The sequence below is a fragment of the Cebus imitator genome, unplaced genomic scaffold (genome assembly GCF_001604975.1).
Source record: "Cebus imitator isolate Cc_AM_T3 unplaced genomic scaffold, Cebus_imitator-1.0 Scaffold89, whole genome shotgun sequence".
Classification (NCBI taxonomy): domain Eukaryota; kingdom Metazoa; phylum Chordata; class Mammalia; order Primates; family Cebidae; genus Cebus; species Cebus imitator.
In genome coordinates this window covers 1,275,965-1,294,842 of record NW_016107404.1, presented here as the reverse complement: position 1 = coordinate 1,294,842, position 18,878 = coordinate 1,275,965, and the positions used below count along the sequence as shown (strand labels likewise).

Sequence of the window (18,878 nt, the reverse complement as noted above, 5' to 3'; positions counted from 1 at the left end):
ATAGGTGAGAGTATCTCTGTGGAGGATCTAGAGGCAGATGCCTTAGGGTTAGGGAAGGCTGATAAAATCTAGGGAGTCCAGTTAAATTTGAATTTCAGATAAACAACAAATTGCAGTAAAAGTGTGTCCCACTCCATATTAGACACACTTATATTAAAAATTATTATTTTTTGAGACAGAGTTTTGCTCTTGTGCCCAGGCTGGTGTGCAGTGGCACAATCTTGGCAACCTCTAGCTCCCAGGTTGAAGCAATTCTCCTGGTTCAGCCTCCTGAGTAGCTGGGATTACAGGCACCCACAAAAATTATTTGTCTAAAATTCAAATTTAATTGAGTGTGCTATATTTTTATTTGTTAACTCTGGCAACTCCACCTGGGTGGGCCCAGTCCCTGGCATACGCAGGTTTTCGTGGAGCTGGTGTGCACGCACGTCTGCATGTAGGACGTTTGGGTACCAAAGCAAATAGGAATATCTAGGCCAGAGGTCATTTCAGTGTTTTTTTGTTTGTTTTGTTTTTGTCTTTTGAATGATTCAACAATCGTTAATTTTCCACTTTGAAACATTTCTCAAGTCCTTGGAGATCCTTGGAGAATTCCAGAGGCGCTTCAGAAACTTGACCAACGGATCTTCTTAATTAAATTTCTCCAGTAGGTGATTGGGAAGGAGCAAGCTGGGAATCTTAGAGTCGTATGTGATCTTCCACCTTTCTTTCTGTCATTATTTAGGATCGCCCTCTTGCACGCCTCTTTTTTCTCTCTGATGAGCCACCAAAGAGATAAAATATGAAGCCAGAAGCTCTAAGAGCTTAGGCATTGTGGGGCAAAATAAATGAAATCTTAGCGAGGTTTGAGGGCATGAGAGAGGTTTATCCAGCAAGGGCTTTGTGGGTGTGGCGAGAAAAAGCTCAGGGCTAGGACTCAGGAACTCTGGCAGGAGTTGAATCAGTCCTTCGCAGGTCTAGAAATGGAAGATTCCACACAGCTGGCTCCAGGCTGTGCAAAGGGAGTAGCAGGTGAGAGCTGTTAGCCCCTGGCTGGATCCTGGAAGAGGGAGGGTGGGCACCCTGGCATCAAAGATTGCATCAAACTCCAAAAGATTGCCCAGGCCGGGCGTGGTGGCTCACATCTGTAATCTTGGCACTTTGGGAGGCAGAGGTGGGTGGATCATAAGGTCAAGAGATGAGACCATCGTGGCCATCATGGTGAAACCCTGCCTTTACTAAAAATGCAAAAATTATCTGGGCATGGTGGCGTGCACCTGTAGTCCAAGCTACTCGGGAGGCTGAGGCAGGAGAACAGCTTGAACCCGGGAGACGGAGATTGCAGTGAGCCCAGATCGCTCCAATGTACTCTAGTCATGACCACTGCAATGCTGAAAGGCAGCAGGTGCCTGCCTGGAAATTCTGCAATTTTAAGAGGCTCCCTACCTGGAGACAACTAACCAGACTGCACTTGCCCTTGAGTACTAGGAGTACTCAAACTCACCAAATGTCAAAAAAAAAAAAAAAAAAAAAGATTGCCCAGAGTGCTCTGGCTGCCCTGGAATAGCGGTGTAAGTGCCATCACCAGGCTGGGACGTCTGGTTCTTTTTGTTCAGGGCAGATTTGCCGCTGCTTGATGCTAGTTGTCAGAAGACTTGACCAAGATTAAGTAGTGTTAAGTGTAGGATGGAGGTGAGGAAGCAAGCTGGTTCCAGGTTTCCAGCTCTGGCAAGCTCTCCTGTTTGCCTGGTAGGACATGTCCTCTGGAACCAAGTGTTCCTGAGGCATCCAGGGTAAGCGTCTGCTCCTTGCCTTCTTGGCTACCTTTTTGGGAGACATTTGGGTCCCAGCCTGAATGCCTGGAAGCCCCCACTTTGCCGCAGTGAGTGAGGGGCCTCCGGGCCAGGGCAGGCTGTTCAGTCCACCAGTGTGTTATCCTCTAGACCCAGACAATACGCCTGACTGCAGCTCCTTGAAAACCTAGGTCTGATCAAATGGGAGGACTCAACCTGTCAGTGCACATGGGAGGGCAGGATTTCTGCTGTTTTCCCTGTCCCTCCAATTTACTGGCCAACGCAGGCACCAGCCAGTCCCTGCTGACCCTGCCAAGGCATTTTTCTTCTCTTTGCCACACCTTGAACTCCCATTTGGCTAAGGATCACAGACAAAACCATATATCCCTCTAGCCTCAGTTTTCACATCTGTAAAGTGGGTGGCACCTCACCCATAACTCACCCTCAAACTAGGACATCCCTTCCTTAAGCCTATGCTGATGTAGATCAGACTTAGAGTTAAGAACCTCTTCACAAAGGCTCTTGGTGTTGTCTCTAATATTCCCATTTTCTTAAATTTGGGGATTTATGAAGATCTAGAGATATAATATTTAAGAATGTCAAGAGTTTATTGTACATTAAAATACTGATCGTGTGTTATTTTGTGTTCTGGGACAATGGATGATCTGATGAGTCTTTGCATCTTTGTGGATGAGTATGCATTTTTCTTTTTGGTACAGTGAGAAATAAACTGTAAAGACTTTAAAGTAAACCTTTAAAGACTGTCATGAGAGGAGAAGGTCCCAGTCACTTGCTCACCTGCTTCTCAAGGGTGCTAAGGGGTGAGCAATGGTTTTGTGTAAGGAGGGAGAAATTCAGTTCCATGGCCCCTGGAAGGGCCATGCAGTAAACCATTCTGTGCTCAATGCACACAGTCCTTTCCCATATCTATCTGTTGGAGTCTGTTTCCAGGAGCCAGAAGAGGAGAAGGGAAGGAGGGGGAATGGGAAAGGGAGACTGGAGGAGAGAGAAAGGAGAGAAAAGAGAAAACTGCACCATCACGAAAATTTTAAAATCTTCCTTTCAGCTTTTCCCTTATAATTAGTGCACACAGCTGGAGGGAAGAACCCTGGGTGAGTTGCAACTTGCTGGGCTCCAGTCCTCAGGATGTGTAAGGCTGGCACAGTGTTTGAGGGGAAGACTCAGTTCTGAGACAGCTCCTCCTCCCTCTCTGTGTTTTAATTCCCTGCCTGGGAGGGGCTTGTGAAGGGTTTGAAACATTTTAGTGCTTCCAGCCAAGAAGCCTTTCCTACAGGGCTGGCCTGGAGAGGCAGGGAAGGAGGTGGTCAAAGCAGGCTTCTTCCCACAGTGACTTAGGAGCCAGCTCCTAAAAGGGCTTGAGGGGTGTCGTGGGAAAGGTCCTGAAGGAGGAAGCAGGAGGGCCAGGATCCTGCAGGGGCAAGTGCAGGAAATCTCCAGGCAGGGAGCCTCTAAAAATCCCAGAATTTCCAGGTGGGCACCTGCTGCCTTTCAGCATGGCGGTAGCCATGGCCATCAATGTGGGTAATTTCCTTGCATCATGGGACCCAGGCACAGTGATCCTGCATGGCCTGGTGGGGAGGTGGCAGGGCCTCCAAAGTCAGATGACTAGATTTGAATCCTGAGTCTCTGCTTACCATGTGCGTAAGCAGCAGCAAGTTACTCAATTTCTCCCTGTCCCCCAGTTTACTCATCTGGCAATTGGGTATAATGGTAATATCCCTCCTTTAAAAGGCTGCTCAGCATAGCCCCTGGCACATGGTAAACATAGGTATCCGCTTCTGTTATTGCTGTAGTCAGAGACCCCATGGGTTTTGTTTGTGAATAGGACACACCTGCCTTCTTGTCCCACTCAGAGCTTGATGCAGAGGGAAGGACTGAGATTTCATGCCCGTGAGAACTTACATCTGTAAACAGTTGGTATGGCCCCTGGAGGCAGAGGTTTTGCCTTTGCATTGAACCAGGGCAGGTCCACTGGTGAGGCTGCCTGGAGGTGGCGGTGCATGCCACAGAGGGCCCTGTGGCTGGTACAGCTCCTGGCTGGGTGATCACTCCTCTCCTGTCCCTGTCCAATCAGTCGTGCCTAGAGCTGAGCTCTCACCCTTTGCTTTCATTCCTGTGCAGTCACCCCAGGTGAGCAGCACAGGTCACAGGAGAGCAGAGGGATTCTTTGGCTGTCATCCATCTGGCATGAGCGACCTCTCCCTGCAGGTGGGCCCGGCCAAGCAATGTACCACTAAATCTCTTTTACTGAGAGTCTAAGATGTTCCAGTCACACATGACCTGGAATATTTCTCATCTTCCAGCAACTCTGCAAGTAAGGATTATCACACCCATTTCCTGGAAAATTAAGTGATATTTAGTGATTTTTTTTTGAGATGGAATTTCACTCTTTTTGCCCAGACTGGGGTGCAATGACATGATCTCAGCTCGCTGCAATCTCTGCTTTCTGAATTCAAGTGATTCTCTTGCCTCACCCTCCCAAGTAGCTGGGATTACAGGTGCCCACCACCACGCCTGGCTACTTTCTTGTATTTTTAGTAGAGACGGTGTTTCACCATTTTGGCTAGGTTGGTCTCGAACTCCTGACCTCAGGTGATCCACCCAACTCAGCCTCCCAAAGTTCTGGGATTAGAGGTATGAGCCACCGCGTCTGGCTATACTCAGTGAATTTAAGCTACATGCCCAAGGTTGGACAGTTTGCAAGTACAGTAGGGATTTGTGGTAGGGGTCGGAATAAAAAATTATTAATATATAATTCCAAAGCTTGGGTTCCTCATATTAAGAGTAATTGATGTTAATGGAGCCACTGCTATGTGCATTGTTTTACTGAAGTCTTTACACCAACCATAGAACAGTTATTCTTTTATAGATAACGACATTGTGGTGTAGGGGAGGTAAGACCAGACTTTCTTGGATTGTCTGCTTTAGTCTGGCTAGTATGCTTAAAGTGACTGTCCGAGCTGAAGTCTGTTTTGCTCCAACGGTAGCCCTCTGTTTACCTACTAGAGAACCCCGACAGTCTTAGGGTTCTCTAGCCTGTCCTAGATTTCACATTCTAGGGCCCCACAGGCACCTGCCTGTGTCCCCCACTAGACCATAAACACATTAAGAATTGAGACTGCTTTTACTCACTTGGCATCTGCACTGCCTTATGCATAGTAAACACTTAACAATTGCTTTCTAAATGAAACTGGTCACCGTAATACAAGCTAACATTAATTGCTTACTGTGTGTCTATCCCGTAGACTATATACCACATGCGTTCCCCTATGTAACCCTCGTAACAATCTCATTTGACAGATGGAGAAACTGAGGCCTGGAGAGGTGAAATGAACATTTTCAGTGTCACTAAGAAGCAAGTGGCAAAGTTTGAGACAACAGAAAAATTTCTGCCTTTAAATCCTGTGCCCTTTTTCTTTACAAGCGGTCTGCAGTACCCTCCTCCCTGGAGCCTCCTTCTTTTCCCTTCCCCATGGTTTCTGGAGATGGTTTTTCCTAGTCTCATTCTGCAAAAGACGTTTACAGAATGCCCACCTTGGAGCAGGGTCACTGAAGTCATCGGGAACTGACCAACAGGACTTTATTTCTTGTAAAGCAAGAGGGACTTGAAGTCCACAAGCCTGGTCAGTCAACTTCAAAACAGCTGTCACTCTTTGCTTTCTATCTTCATCCGTATTTGGGTCCTGAACCCATTCCTCTCACTTAGGTAGCTCCAGAGCCTACAGAATTAGGGCTGTCACTCTGCCTTGCAAGAGGGTGTTGTTTCCCTGGAGGCAGATCAGTAATGTGTACCTACTGCCTCTCCTCTGCCATCCTTTCTCTCCCCGTTTGTCTTCCTCCCTAGGCTGCAGGTGTCAATTAAGTACCCTTGAAGGATTGTAGTAGTTTCCTGTTGCCACTGTAACAAATTATTCCAAAGTTAGTAAATTAAAACAGCACAAATTTTTTCTTTTATGATCCTCGAAGTCACAAGTCAAAAATGAGCCTTAGGAGGCTAAAATCAGGGTGTTGCCGGGTTGGTTCGTTCAGGAGACTCCAGGGGAAAATCCATTCCTTTCCTCTTCCAGTTTCTAGCTGTTGGCACACCTTAGCTTCTTGGCTCATGGCTGTATCATTCCAGTTTCTGCCTCTGTTCGTCATCACGTCACCCCTTCCTCTCTCTATATATCCACTGCCTGCCTCCTCTCATTAAGACCTTTGTAATTATATCCCTGGGCCCATTCAGGTAATCCAGGACAATCTCCCTATCTCCGAATCCTTTGTTTACATCTGCACAGTCCCTTTTGCCATATAAGGTAATGTATTCACAGTTTCTGGGATTAGGACATGGACGTCTTTGGGAGGCATTTTTAAGTTGACCACAGGGATGGTTTGTGCATCTAGAATTGCCTTCTTTCGACCTGCCTGTTCCTTATACCAGTAAACAAGAGCATGGGCTCTGTACCTGGAGCTGGACTGGCACTCTGTGCAGGCATCATCTTGCTGACTTCTTACAGCCTTTCCATGATGCTGGCACGATCACGTTTGCTCTTGTTTTATAGAGAAGAAACCATAAAGACTGAGCATTTAAGCAACTCTCTTGAAGTCATGCAAGGAGTAAGTCAAGGACCTGAGATTTGAACCCCGGTCTATTTGATTCTCAGATCATTCTGTTCAACATCACACTCTCCCTGCTGTGATAGTCAGGCTCCAGTAACCCTGATCACTCTCTTATGGAGACCCTTCCCATACTGTATCGGGATTGGTCAGTGTGATGAAAGGGATACCAGGAAAGTGATGGCGTGTGTCTTCTGAGGCTGGTTTGCTTTTGCCTTGTTCTCTTGGACACTTGCCCTGGGGTCTAGATGCCGGGCCATAAGGACTCTCAAACAGCCCTGTAGAGAGGTTCACATGGTGAATCACTGAGGCTCCCTGGCAACATCCAGCACCCTTGGGCCATTGTGAGTGAACTGTCTTGGAAAGTGGACCCCAGCTGAGTCAGGCCGTCAGGTGGCTGCAGTCCCAGCTGCTATCTTGAATGCAACTTCATGTGAGACCCAGAGTCCAAACTGCCCAACTAGAGCACTCCCAAATTTCTGACCCATAGAATCTGTGAGATGACAAGTGCTGATTTTTCTTTTTAGTCATTAATTCTTAAAGCAATTTGTTACACACTCATAGAAGACTAATACAAGGCCCAAATTCCATAAGTCTGAGCAGGTTTTGCTCTGGTTTGGCTATGCCAAAGGAGGTGCTCATCAGGCCCGGACCCTCCAAAGCCCACATTCTATTGCAGCAGGTTAGCTCCGTAGCCCTGGAATGGAGAACCTGACAATTCCAGAACATTCCCCATTCCTGAGACACTTTCCCCAGAGAATTTTTCATTTGTTATTCCCCTGCTGTAAAACCATCAATGGCTCCTTAATACCCATGAATAACTCTCTAGAGCACAAACTCCTTAGTCTGGCATTTGCCCTTGCCCCCCTCCCTCCTTCACAGTCCTTTCAGTTGCATTTCTCATTGCTCCTAGGCAGACCCTTCAAGCCTGGTCAGACCAAGGTGCTCACTGCTGCTGCATCTCTTCTTGGTCCACTTGCGTGCACAGCTCTCCCTTGGTTGGCTGTCACTGAATGAACAAATACAGAATGAGGGCCTGCTAGGTACCAGCTGCCAATGATGGATGCTTCTGCAGACAGCATCTCAATATTCACCACAAGCCACTGTTATAGATGGAAACTGAGGTTAACTGACTTTCCCGAAGTCCCAGCAGAAATAAATGACGGAGTCAATCCTTGGGACCTGCTCAACCTTGTGGTTTTAAGTTCAGTTATCTTTCCACTGCCCCATCTTGCATTTCATTTACACTTCTATGGAATTTTACAGTTTGTAAAGGCTCCGATTATTTATAATTTTTTTTGAGCCTCACAACAGCCCATTGAGATAAATGGATCAAGAGTTCCTCATCCCATTTCACAGATAATAAACCTGACATGAGGAAGAGGATTTGCCCTCATGGGGACAGGTGTCAGAGCTGGGGTTTCTAACCTAGATTTCTGTCTCCAGACCCACCACTCTTCCTTTTCTTTGTTCCTCTCCCTAAAGCTACTATAGATTCTTGCATATAATTAACACCCAATACATATCTGTGGAGAATCAATTGATTAATTTTTTTAATGTATTCTTCAATAAATAGTGCAAAAAGGTCCAGGTGTCTAGAGAATTGTTTATGATGAATAACTGAAACTATCTTTAAGAAAGAACTTTAAAAGGAGTAGCAGGGAGGTATAAAGGCAGACTTTGGAAGGAACTTTACGCTGGAAAGGGCCGCTGGTCACTGAAAGTTGAACAAAGGAGGCTGTGGAATTTATGAGGCTGGGGAAGCTCCAAGAATGACCCACACTTGCCTGGGAGAAAGGAAGTATTGTTTGTTCTTAGGGGCAGGGTGATGGTCAAAATGAGCCATGAAAGGCCCAGGTAGTCCAGCATCCATGACTTGGTGATGGGGGTGTCATTGTTATCCTTGTTGCTGAAGCGGAGCATGGAAGTTGTGTCACTTTCTCTGTTGGGCACTTCCTATCCCTGAGGGTCAGCACTTCACTGATGAAGAAGCTGTTCTAGAAGGAGGTTTTTGAGGACCAAGACACACAGGTTCACGCTCTTCGGGCTTGTGAGAGGTCTCACAGATCATCTGCCCATACACTTGACTTTGCACACACCTGACCTTAGACTCACACCAGAATGCCATAGTAGTCACTCAATACATATATGCTGAAAGACCAAGAGGAGAATACATAAATGGATAGTGGTGGCTTTCCTCTGTCTCTGAAATGACTGTCATAATATTTCACCCTGTCTTGGACACCAACTTTAGACTTGGCTGTCCTGTGTTGTCAGAGATTCCTTCTGTCCTCCTAGCCCCACTCCAGCTAAATCCGGTGGGCTCTTGTCCTATCCTCTGTGGACCTAGTCTATGACTGGTGACCCCCAGCCTGTGATCACGGTGATTGGTTATCTTAAAGCACCTTTTCATTCAGGTTCAGAATGAGCAAGTGATGAGAAGAGACTCGGGCACAGCACAGGAGGCCTGGGTGCAAGATTCCCTCATGCACTGAGCTCTCTGCACTTAAGACCCCTTGCAGAGTCCACCTTAGGGTCAGTGTGGGTAACTGGTGAGGGTGGGAGGCCCTTCCCACATCACAGTCTGTGTAGACAGGCACCAGAACCTCCATCTGAGAGCCAGGGGATGTGGGTAAACTTAGGGCTGCCGCACATGAGCTGGCAAAGGTGACACTGCACAAGTTCTTTCCACTCTGAACCCCCAGATTCTCACCAAGAATGAGGGGGGTGGATTCCTTCATTCTGTCCTCAATGGGTGTTCCCTGAGTGCCTACTGTGTGTCAGGAAGTTCGATGATGCAACTCCTACGGTCATGGGGCAGATCTAGAGCAGGGGCAGGCAAAAACCAAATAAAGCAGTGAGCAGTAGGTCATGGATATAATGTCAGATGAGATGAGTGTCATGAAGGTAAACTTGGCAGGTAAGTGGGGTGAGAGTGATGGGCCCATCAATCTCGGCTCACTGCAACCTCCACCTCCCGGGTTCAAGTGATTCTCCTGCCTCAGCCTCCTAAGTAGTTGGGACTACAGGTGCCCACCACCTAATGCCCAGCTAATTTTTGTATTTTTACTTAAGATGGGGTTTCACCATGTTGCCAGACTGGTCTTGAACTCCTGACCTCAAATGTTCCACCTGCCTCAGCCTCCCAAAGTGCTGGGATAATAGGCGTGAGCCTGTAGAGAAGATGTCTCCCAAGAGGTGACATTTGAGGAGAGTCTGAATGAAAGGAGGGAGCAGGCCACACATCTATCTGGAGGAGTGGATCCTCAGCAAAGGAACCGCAAATACAAGGCCATCAGAAGGGAACCTGTTTGGTGTATTTGAGAAACAGCAAGGAGGCCAGGTGGGAACAGAGTGCAGAGAAATAGCCAGGAGCCGGGGCCACACTAAGGACCTTGAATTGTTTCCTAAGGGACTGCAGAAGCCATGGGAGCCATGAGAACGAGGGAGTGGCATGGTCTGGCTTGTGTGTTAAAAGGATAAGTTGATTCCCAAGCTCTACAGCTATAAGCTTCTTCCAGCTCAAGGCTAAGCAGATCTGGCTTAGTAGGGAGGTGGCAGGATAGTTCTAAAGCCAGGTCCTACCCTAGAGGCAGACTTTGCGCATGGTGCCAGGGCGGACTGATGGAACCTGCCTGCTCACGTCTCATCCTGTCACTGTAGGCAAGCCTCAGCCCAAGACCTTGCTGGGGTGCAGGAACACAGAGCTAGCTGACAAATTGGCTGCAGCCCCCAAACCAGATGCCCAGAGTAGCTGTCAGGTTAGGGTGTGGGATACTAACTTAGGAGTTACATCTTGGAAATCTCAACCACTCCTAAATGATAGATTTTTCCCTTTAAAAACTTGTTCCGATTTTCTTCCTTTTTCCTTCTAATTTCTCCCAGCTCCATCTTTATTTATTTTTCTGCTTATTTTCCTTGTTATCCATCCTCCAAGGATTGTATAGTTTCTCAGAGTTGGAAGTTTATCAAGCAGAAATGAACAAGATCGGGTCGGGTGTGGTGGCTCATGCCTATAATCCCAGCACTTTGGGAGGTTGAGGCAGGTGGATCACCTAAGGTCAGGAGTTCGAGACTAGCCTGGCAACATGGTAAAACCCCGTCTCAAGTAAGAATACAAAAATTAGCTGGGTGTGGTGATGGGCACCTGTAGTCCCAACTACTCGGGAGGCTGAGGCAGGAGAATCGCTTGAACCCAGGAGGCAGAGGTTTCAGTGAGCCGAGATTGTGCCACTGCACTCCAGCCTGGGCAACAGAGTGAGACTCCATCTTGGAAAAGAAAAAAGAAACTAACAAGATGGGATTCCTGGGCCAAAGCTAAGACACTTGCCTTGGGTTTCAAAACTAGGGATCTGTAGAGCACACAATGTGATTCCAGAGTCCTGCTTAAACACCTTCACCCTCTTTCCTCTCACAGCTATGATACGGGACACACAAGCACTGCAGGAACGCCGAGGGGATGCCGGTGGATCCAGCCTGTAGAGGACGGAGGGGGCTCTCAGGGAAGGCTTCACAGAGGGGGAAGCATTTGAAATAAGCTTTGAAAAGTGAGTAGGATTTTTCCAGGCAGAGAAGAGGTATGGTGGGGAGGAAGACCCAGAGCAAGAAGGCTGGGAAAATCTATGGTGTGTCTGGGGGGCAACTAGTCAGTGACTTAAATCAAATACAGAAAGGACGACTTCAGTGGAAAAATTAGACAAACTGGTATGTTTGATCCAATCCTGCAGTTTTTGTTTTTAAGGAACTGCCACTAAATAAACAGGATAAATACAGATAAAATTTTCAGGTAGCAAATGAAATTAAATATTTATGTTATGTTCAGATCAAAAGGTAAATAAAATGGGGGTTGAGAGGGGAAGGGAAGGGAAGGTTGGGGTCAGGGATGGAGAATTTCCTGTTTAGACAGAATGGTGTCTGGTCACTTGGTGACATTTGATCCCTGAGAGAAGAAAAAAGCCTGGGACGCCTGGCGGAAGGGACCCCAAACACTCCACTCTTTTGGAAAGCTACCTTGCAAGTCTTTTGTTCTCTTTCCTAGAAATGGTCCATTGTTAAGAGAATTAAGGTGTATAAGGGATTTAAAAAGAAGAAATTCTGATTCATAATAATAATACCTGGTATTTATACCACACCTTTCTCCCAAGAAGCTCAGAATACCGTAGGGAGATGATGTCATTTATTCCTCTCAACCTCATCCCTGCTTTTCTTACCCGCGACCATTCTCTCCCCTCCCAACCCAGAGACATCCCAGCTTCTGTGGCCAGGATGGATGCTCTGAGGGATCTGCTGGGATATCAGGCTTCCAGGACTTGGGGCCAGGGCTCTGGGGTCTTTATTCTGCCTTCACCCCAGGCCCACAAAAGAACACTAGATGTCTACATGTCTGCTGTGCGAGGACCTCATGCTAATCATGCTAGAAATAAAGCCATCTCTGCCTTTTCTAAAAATATCCAGAAAACACCACGATCCTCTTTGAAAGTGTATCAGAGCCTGACACCATGAGGAAGTTCTTCTTGAAACCTAACTCAAATTTCTTCAGCTGCAGTGGAGCTGTCTTGTTTTTGTTCCTGTCTACCACTGGCATAAAGGACAGGTATCTTGTCCCCACCACTTCATGGAGCCCATGGATCCTTCTCTGAACTGGCCAGTCTTTTAGGTTCATTGGTTGGATCCTCATCTTGCAAAGCTAGGCTTTTCTAAAGCTGATGGAGAGGAAGTTCTTGGATCTCAACTAGTAGAGGAAGAAGAGATGGGTTAAGTGTTATAGAAGAAATAATTAATCATGGCATGGCCTTTGTCCTGAAGGAGCTTTTGGGAGAGGGTAAAGCGCATATCTATGAAAAGATATCAACTTAAGAGTTAAATGTCAATGCAAGATAGCCATGTGCTGTAACACTAGGGAGAGTATAATAATCATCATAGTAATAATAATTAACTTTTACTAGGCACTTACTATGTGCAAGGTCTGCTCTAAGTGCTTTATATCCATTAGTTTAGTTCATCCCTATTTTTCCCTTCTGAGGTAGGAATTATTATCTCATTTTACAGGGGAGGAAACCAAGTCATGGAGATGCAGAAAAATTTGCCTAGGATCACAGGGTTAGTAAGTGCAAGATTTCAGAAGGTGACCCCAGATAATTTAATACCAGAAGACGAATGCTTAAATTGTAATTCGGAGAAGAGGTAATTTTTATTATGATCAGATATTGGGCAGATTTCTGACATCTGTAAATGGTGGAGTCTTAAGTCTTGGAGAAGGTAGAAGGGGTTTTGTGAACCAAGCTCTTTATGACTGGCAGGGTTACTGCACCTTCTTCAACTTTCGTGGAACTAACCTCAATCTTTCAACTTATATTTAGAAATACCTGGACGGTTCCACAGACAGAGTGAGCGGAGAGAGCTGGGGGTGAGGGATGGAGCCTGAGGCCTGGCTCAGCCTCTGAATCACGGTGTGCCCTAGAACAAGCCACTTTCTCTGGGCTTTCTTCCTTCTGGAAAATGCAGTGGTGTTGAACTTGACCTCATAGATCATATCTAGCTCTAAATGCTATGCTTCTAATGTTTTCTGTATAAATATACACTTTAAGGCACAAAATGGCTCAGCCCAGCTTGGTCCTTAGCACGTCCTATGCCAAAGGATCAAGAAATGCTTGTTGATTTGCTTGAATAGCTTTGGGAGTGTGGAGGAATGGGGGCTCCTCTGGGGACTGGAGTGAGTGGACAGGCCAGATTTTATGGAGAGGATGAGACCTGAGTGCGAATACGCAGAGGAAGCAGCTGAGGTCACTGCATCCTGCTCCGAAGGTGTGGCACCAAGTTACTGCACTGATGGCCGTCCTTGGTCACTGTACCAGTTAGGATGTGTTCAAATGCAAGTAATAAAAAAGTTCCCTGAAATTTGCTTAAACCAAGAAGGAGATAATTTTAGTTGGTAAAATCACAAAGTTCGACTGAGTGGCAGCTGCTTTAGGTCCGGGTCCATCAGGACTGCAGCTCGCTGCGGTTCTCTGAGCTCTGTCCTCCCCTGAATGCTGGCTGCATCCTCAGGCTGGCTTGCCCCATGGCCGAAGATGGCAGCCTACCCATGGCATGGCCACATGCTTCTTGTTCTTGTCCTTCCTCCCCCAACAGATCAAAATTCTGTGCAGGACAGGCTACATAATTTGTGAGTTTAGTGTGAAAGGAAAATGTGGGACTACTTGTTTAACAATTATTAAGAATTTCAAGAAGGCAAAACCAGAGTATTAAACCTACTGTGGGGCTCAGCAAGTATGGGGCCTTGACCTCAAAGGTCACGTGCCCATGAGGTTTTGGCTGGTCCTGTGCTTCACTCCCAATGGGCCGACTTAAACCCATCACCGTGATTCCCAGGGGAACACCATGGGCTGCTTCACTTAACTTTAGATTATAGCTCATTCCTGGATCAAGTCTTATGGTAAATTGAAAAGGATTATCTGACTGGTTTAGACCAATCAGAGCCTGTCTTTGCCGTAGGGGTGGGTCTCACTCCACCCAAAATACAAGGGCTGCATGGTAAAGGAGGAGGGGCAGCTACCTGCTATGTAGCAGTGGTCCTGTGCATGATTTCAGAATGGTTGGATCAGGCAGTGTCTCCCCATCAGAGGAGCATTTGAAGTGGGATCCCATTCCAAGAAGGTTTGATGTTATTTTCTACTCCTTCCCTCTTGTCCAGAGTAAATCACACTCCCCTCTGATAAGCAGTAAAAAGCATAGGTTTCAGGCAGTGTGGCATTATGGAAAGAACTCTGAATTTGCATTAAGAAGATTGGGATCCACTTCTCTCCGCTTTGCTCCTTTCCAGACACACCATCTAGATCACCTGTCTTTATTTCTCCATTACTGTCTTCTTATCTTCGAAGAAAAATAATGACTCCCTTCCCTATTTCAGAGGGCTGACATGACAATCAGATGCGATTGCATACATGAAAATGCTTTTCAATCTGGTAGTTCCCATACACATGCAGAGGACTGCTGCCATTTTATTTATTTATTTATTTATAGACAGAGTCTCACTTTGTCACCCAGGCTGGAGTGCAGTGGCACGATCTCAGCTTACTGCAATCTCTACCTTCCAGGTTAAAGTGATTCTCCGCCTCAGCCTCCTGAGTAGCTGAGATTACAGGCACCCACCACCCTGCCTGGCTAATTTTTGCATTTTTAGCAGAGATGAAGTTTCAGCATGCTGGCCAGGCTGGTCTTGATCTTCCAACCTTCAGTGATCTGCCTGTCTCGGCCTCCCAAAGTGCTGAGATTATAGGCGCGAGCCACTGTACCCGGTCGACTGCTGCTATTTTAAAATTTGGGGAAATAGTGCTTGTTGGCTTTAACATTTTGTCTGCTTATTTTCCAGTCTCTTTTAGATTTGAAGTGGGAAACAAAGGAATGGGAAGTGAAAGGAAAGATAAATTGGACAGGGAAATTTGGAAAGGCCATGAAAAGACTACTGAGCTTTGAAAACTTAGGATAAATTTTCTCCTGTAATGGTGCAGTGGCTCATGCCTGTAGTCCCAGCACTTTGGGAGGCCAAGGTGGGCGGATCACGTCAGGTCAGAAGTTCGAGACCAGCCTGGCCAACATAGTGAAACCCTGTCTCTACTAAAAATAAAAAATTAGTCAGGTGTGGTGGTACATGCCTATAGTCCCAGCTACTTAGAGGCTGAGGCAGGAGAATCACTTGAACTCGGGAGGTGGAGGTTGCAGTGAGCCGAGATTGTGCCACTGCAGTCCAGCCTCTGACAGAGTGAGACTCCATCTCAAACAAACAAACAATCAAAAACTTTAGGAGAAAGATAATCAGCATCACAGGTGGAGAATAGAATTTCCTGCCCAAAACAATAGTTTTAAAGGAAAGTCATCCTAGTTTTCTTTCTGACTTGCAAAATCACCTCTTGGTATCCCCCGCTGGGTCTCTGCCTCATTGCCTCCCCATCCCATGATCCCAGTGGAGGACCCTCCTCCACTGCTCCTCTCTCCCTCAAATCATTCCCCAGCTGTTCTTATCACCTCTCCAATCACTTCTGTGGTTTCTGGGCTCAGATGTCCTCTAGGCAAACTAGAAAGAACCACCAATCACTGGTCCTTCCTAGTCAAGGATGGAGACAATGGAACTAAGTTCCAGCAGGTTCCCAGAGCTCAGGCCTCTTATTTGTGCCTTCCTCTTCCCTGAGGTTTCAGTATCCATCATTCTTGACAGCTGCTTGCATGGGAGGCCTTTTCCAAATCTGTACATCCCAGGTGTTCCAACAGGAGGGCAGCTTGCCTGCGGCACATCAACACGTCTAGATGTCTATCTTGACATATACACCTGCACACTAAACACACATAATTAGACATCACCCACTAAACCTGAAGTTGGTTATTCCCGCCACTCACCCCACTGTGGGCCCTGCCCTTACCATCACCACCACACCAAAGATGAAGCAGCATGATTTCATACTATCTGACACAGAAAGGCACACTAACAATGACGTCAAACCATTCAGGTTCTCCTGAAACGCCGATTCTTGCAGATCTAGAAAGAATAGCTCAAGATGTTCTGCAGCTTATTCTTCTACTTCCAGTCAATGTTCCTTTGAAATAATTGGAGACAGGGGTTACCTAGGAGGAGGGGTTTCCGTAGGAGAAATCTCCTAAGGAAATTACCATAGGAGACTTCCAACATCCTTGGGTCCCCTGTTCTAGCACTTTGCATGCTGACAGTTTGGTAAAGCTTCATAATTATAAGGGGTACTTGTGTATTGGGGTCTAGTGTGTGACATGGAGAAGTCAGCGCCCCATTTTCAACAAGGGTGCTAAGTGCTGTGCTGGCGGAAGTCCAGGAGGTACTGGGAAAACCAAGGAGGGCACCTCACCCTAGCTGAGGGGTTTAGGAAAGGCTTTCTCATACTTACCTGGCAGGGGAGATACTATGATCACGAAGGTGGTTTTCCCAGGGCGAGGCTTATCCATTGCACTCCGGTTGTGCTGACCCCTGCGATTTCCCCAAATGTGGGAAACTCGGCTGCATAATTTGTGGTAGTGGGGGACTGCATTTGGGCTTTCCCCTGGGAAAAAAAAAAAAAGGAAAGGCTTTCTCAAGGACACAACATTCAGAAGGAACCTGAAGGTGAATTAGAATTAACCAGATACGTGTGGGAGTGGCAGTCAGCTCTGGCAGTCTCTTTCCATCACAGCCTTGTTTGCTAGTTTATTGTCTGAAATGCCCTGACTTTCTGCTGGGATAAGTGGCACTGTAAGGGCAGAGTGTTTCTGTCTGTTCACTACTGCAGCCTCCAGAAGAAAGCCCAGCACACAGTGATGCTAAAAACAACCCGCACAAATACATTCTGAACCAGGGTCACCTTACCCAGACCTTTTCCCTGGGGACCTGCTCAGTGTCCTGCCTTGGCCCTCTCTGCTTCATGCCCTCTGCTGCAGCCACGCTGGCTGCCCATGGTTCTCCAAACATGGCCAGCTCTCTCAGACTCTGGGCCTTTGTACACAAGGTCTGCAGAGCTCTCCCTTCCGTCCTCTAGCTGATCAGCCTCTGTCTTCTTTCATGGCTTACATATCAGGTTCCCTGTCAGCTCCTCTGCACACTTGATCTGACCTTGCCCCCTCCCCTCCTCTGCCAGCCTGAGTCCAGCTCCCCTCTTCCTGCCCACAGAGGACCCTCCTCAGCCTGCTACAGTGGTGCTTCCTGCCAAGGTTACCAGATTTAGCAAATACAAATACATGACGTCCAGTTAAGTTTGATATTTAGATAACCAACAATTTTTTTTTTTCTTTTAGTATCTCCTATGAGCCATTTGGGACCTACTTGTATTACAAAATCATTCCTTATCTGAAATTCAGATTTAACTGAGTATCCGCATTTTATCTGACAATCCTACTGTTTTAGCCAATGCTTTCCCATTTCTCCCCTTTCACATTGCTGAAAAACATTTCATTTTCTGTCTCTCCGTTGAGCATGTGGTCCCCTTGCTGTCTCATAGACTCCCTGTCTGTCACCTACGAGGTTAGCCTCTCCACCACTCCAGCAGCCCCTGTGGGAGTCCAGGTGGCCTGTGGGCTCCCCCACTGCACTCTGTAGGCCCCTTGCTAGGAGCTATGAGAGGCATAGCTGGTGGTGGTGGGGGGGGGTGCAGAGAATAGAAGGACTCTATCTTTGGGCTTGTCATTGGAATTTGTTTTTCCTTCTTGTCTCCTCCCTTCCATCATCTCCTCCAGACTCTGGAACTTCGAAATAGAGCGGGAGCTCCATTGTTGGCACAGGGCTGGGTGAGGGCAGGTCTGTTTGACTGCCACTGCTACTCCCATTATTGGGTGCCTCTTAGGGTTTTGCTTTGAAAAATTATTTCACTTAATCCCGTAAGGACCTTATGAAGTAGGTTCTATTATTACACCCATAACACAGATGAGGAAATTTAGCTTGGAATCGTTAAGTATTTTGGTCCAAGTTATACAGCTGTGAATCAGGGTGTGGTGGGACTTAAGCTCCATGATCTCTGCTAGAGCCCTCACTGTCCATGGTGGCACACCTTCTGCCCTGCGCTGTGCTGGAACGGGGCTGGGGGACATAACTTGAGCTCCATGATCTCTGCTAGAGCCCTCACTGTCCATGGTGGCACACCTTCTGCCCTGCGCTGTGCTGGAACGGGGCTGGGGGACATAACTTGAGCTCCATGATCTCTGCTAGAGCCCACACTGTCCACACTGTCCATGGCGGCACCCCTCCTGCCCTGCACCATGCTGGAATGGGGCTGGGCGACAAGGCAGTGGCATCTCAGTGTCATCCCCGTCTCATCCATACCATGGGTTGCCATTTTCTGGACTGTGACCTTGAACTTCCTGTTTTTGCCTGCCCTTCCTGGATGTCTTACTGCTTATACTCATTATTATTCCTCCCTCAGTTATAATCTGCCCAGTGGTTTCCCAAGCCTTGTTAAGAACTTTTGGAAATCTTACCTAGAAAAGACCCTGCCGAGCCTTCCCCAGAGAGTCACCTGCCTCCCCAGTCACCTTGTGGTCCCAGAGCTCTACCTGGGAAGGGGGGCACTTTCTGAAGTTCCGGCTTCTGGGTGGAGCTCTGAGCCCCCTCCTCCGCAGCCCTGACAGCTGTTGGGCAGGTGGGGCCTTTTCCAGGTTTTCAACCTTAGCTAATTGCCATGGCTGGTTTCTACCTGGAGCTCAGGTTTGACTCCCACATAAATCCTGTGTACCTGTTCTCTCCCCACTTGCCACTTTACCAGCAAAAGTAATCACAGGATTGCAGTGTTAGTCTTAGATTAGATTTCAGTGAGAAGTTGTCTAATCTAATTTTCTCATTTTACAGATGAGGAAATAGAGGGCTAAGAAAGGTTAGAAATTTAATCAGGTTCACAGCGTTAGCAGAGGTTTGTCTTATTTGAAAAAACTACTTGGAGAAATGGATCAAGTGTTCTAAAACGGCATCTGCTGAGGTGGGTTTGTTTGTTCTCATGAGAGGTG

General features: G+C 47.1%; 1 non-coding gene across 1 annotated transcript; it reads left to right on the top strand.

The window, feature by feature from the left end:
* Nucleotides 1-16,292: 16,292 nt before the first annotated feature.
* On the top strand, nucleotides 16,293-16,456 carry LOC119472204. Its single transcript, XR_005201323.1, has one exon. It is a non-coding gene; the product is annotated as a U1 spliceosomal RNA (small nuclear RNA).
* Nucleotides 16,457-18,878: the final 2,422 nt, after the last annotated feature.